Here is a 3347-nt window from a genome sequence, read left to right on the forward strand (position 1 = left end):
TTACCTGCAAGGAAACACGTGCCGTCATCATTTCTTTGCACAAAAAGGGCTCCAAAGGCAAGGATATTGCTGCCAGTAAGATTGCATCTAAATCAACCATTTATCTGATCATCAAGAACTTCAAGGAGAGCGGTTCAATTGTTGTGAAGAAGGCTTCAGGGCACCCAAGGAAGTCCAGCAAGCGTCAGGACCGTCTCCTAAAGTTGATTCAGCTGCGGGATCGGGGCACCACCAGTACAGAGCTTGTTCAGGAATGGCAGCAGGCAGGTGTGAGTACATCTGCACGCACAGTGAGGCAAAGACTTTTGGAGGATGGCCTGGTGTCAAGAAGGGCAGCAAAGAAGCCACTTCTTTCCAGGAAAAACATCAGAGACAGACTGATTTTCTGCAAAAGGTACAGGGATTGGACTACTGAGGACTGGGGTAAAGTCATTTTCTCTGATGAATCCCCTTTCCGATTGTTTGGGGCATCCGTAAAAAAAGCTTGTCCAGAGAAGACGAGGTGAGCGCTACCATCAGTCCTGTGTCATGCCAACAGTAAAGCATCCTGAGACCATTCATGTGTCGGGTTGCTTCTCAGCCAAGGGAGTGGGCTCACTCACAATTTTGCCTAAGAACACAGCCATGAATAAAGAAGGGTACCAACACATCCTCCGAGAGCAACTTCTCCCAACCATCCAGGAACAGTTTGGTGCCGAACAATGCCTTTTCCAGCATGATGGAGCACCTTGCCATAAGGCAAAAGTGATAACTAAGTGGCTCGGGGAACAAAACATCGATATTTTGGGTCCATGGCCAGGAAACTCCCCAGACCTTAATCCCATTGAGAACTTGTGGTCAATCCTCAAGAGGTGGGTGGACAAACAAAAACCCACAAAATCTGACTAACTCCAAGCATTGATTATGCAACAATGGACTGCCGTCAGTCAGGATGTGGCCCAGAAGTTAATTGACAGCATGCCAGGGTAGATTGCAGAGGTCTTGAAAAAGAAGGGTCAACACTGCAAATATTGACTCTTTGCATCAAATTCATGTAATTGTCAATAAAAGCCTTTGACACTTATGAAATGCTTGTAATTATACTTCAGTATTCCATAGTAACATCTGACAAAAATATCTAAAGACACAGAGGCAGTAGACTTTGTGAATTAATATTTGTCATTCTCAAAACTTTTGGACACGACTGTACTGTAGGTAACATGTTTCTTTGCTCATACCAACCTGGAACCCCTGTCTCTAGTGCAATGTCCACAACACATTATCCACACACTGTTTTACATTGTAACGGATTACCCTCCAATAGCCCTACTGACTCTCACATTGCATTATCACGACTGACTGTCACATTGTAAATACTTTATCTCCAATTGACTCTGCCACAGTTCAGATGTGTTATACTGTACTCACTGAGTGTGAGATGTTTTTGAAAAGTTGTAATACTGTACTCCGATCAGCTTGCTATGCTTTAAGTTTTACCTTCACCATATGGGAAGGATCCATATTGGTAACCAGCCGTCTCTGCTTCAATTATCCTTGTGTCATTCAGAGACCATGGCTTGTGTGAGAGAAGCTGAGAAGCATATTACTGTTTGTTTTTCATCATTGCTATTGTTTTTAATATGTGAAATTGTTTTGTCATTTTAATATCTGAAAATGTGCCATGAGAAATTCAAAATACTGTAAGCCTGAACTTAACCAACCCTGTCGTTACAATGTTTTACCGTTTGTTTGCTTGTATATCTTTTTAAAGAAAATCAACCAGATATCAGAATTTTGTGATCTTTTGTCTGACTTGAGTGGAACATGCAACATTTTTGTTCTAAACACCTTACTCCTCTTGTCTGAAGCAAGTTGTCAGGTGTGTTTGAATTCAACCAATGAAAAGTAGCTAACAAAAGTTCATCAAATTCTGCAGTAGACAATATTGACCACAGGGAGGCAGAGTGGCCATCATTTTTACTCTTTTACTGTGAGGAGCTCTGAAATAGACATGTTTAACTTCACCATTTCCAACTCACCAGTGGCGATTTTTGAATGTAAATCTTGTTGGGGCAAAGTGGGATGCATGCCAGGAATGCCACTAAACAATACATTAATTGTACTATAACGGTGACAGATGAGGCCCACAAACTGTTAGGACATCTTTATGTAGATCCCAACAGCAGTCCCAACACCTTACCACTGTCTTGTCTGGCAAACGAAGCAGTTCATTCAGCCTCATTTACTGCCTTTTAAAAAAACAGCTGATATGGCTTACTTGCTTAAACAAATATGGTTTCTACTGACAATTGAGATGTACAAGCTATGGCATAAGGGGACGACACACGGATAAGAGGCAATTCATAATTTAGATTAAAACAACATACACTTAGTATTACTTTCTTAACTACAGTATACATATCTCCCTGCCATATTACATCCTTTATGCAGCAGCATACATTACATTTTTGGACTCGCTGTGCTCACTTGAATTTTGAACTTGGAAAAGAGACCCTTAATCTTAGACTTGGGACCACACAGCCACTCCAATGAATAGCATGCTAATGATTGCTTTAGAATGCTTGCAGTTAGCCACTGATTCCTTCCAAACCACTGAATTTGCGATTTCCAACTTGTGTAATGTTTATGTCCATTGCCCGATGAGCATTGATATGTTTTATCTATAATTTCTCTTCATACGATAAGGATTAAAAAGGATTTGCCAATCGATTGTCGACTTGATTCATGATGATGTCTGCTAGCTAATATTTTGAAAGTATGATGTCCAAGATATAACATGATTTGACATAATTTTATCTGTGGCCAATGACCTATATGGCAGCACCCAACAGGCTTGAATTTTCTAGATCTACCCTTAGACTTGGCGGTGACGTAGTGTCCCCATGAGTGACAGAACACTGAGCCAATCATGGCGCAATGCTCCATATTTTCTGCTGGCTTGCCCCACCACCACAGAAAGCACTGAGCTAGGCTGAAACACCTGAATTTTGGAGCTGCCTTACTCAAGAAAACAAAAAAGAGACCATGTTTGTATGTGGCTTTATTAACTCAATGATATGATATATATATATATATATATATATATATATATATATTACATTGTTTGCAAACTGATATGTGACACGTATTAATGCCAAAATAACATGCAAAAACAGGCAACCCCCCCCAAAAAATGTTTCATTATTTGTATTTTTTATTTTTGCAAAAAATTGTGGGGCTCTGCCCCACCTGCCCTGAATGACTGGTCGCCACTGTACAGATCCCACACATACACACACTCTCTCTCCCTTTATCTCTCTCACTCCCCCTCACATTTATACACACTCTGTCTTTCTCTACCTGTGACT

Source organism: Salvelinus namaycush, chromosome 5, assembly GCF_016432855.1.
Source record: "Salvelinus namaycush isolate Seneca chromosome 5, SaNama_1.0, whole genome shotgun sequence".
Classification (NCBI taxonomy): domain Eukaryota; kingdom Metazoa; phylum Chordata; class Actinopteri; order Salmoniformes; family Salmonidae; genus Salvelinus; species Salvelinus namaycush.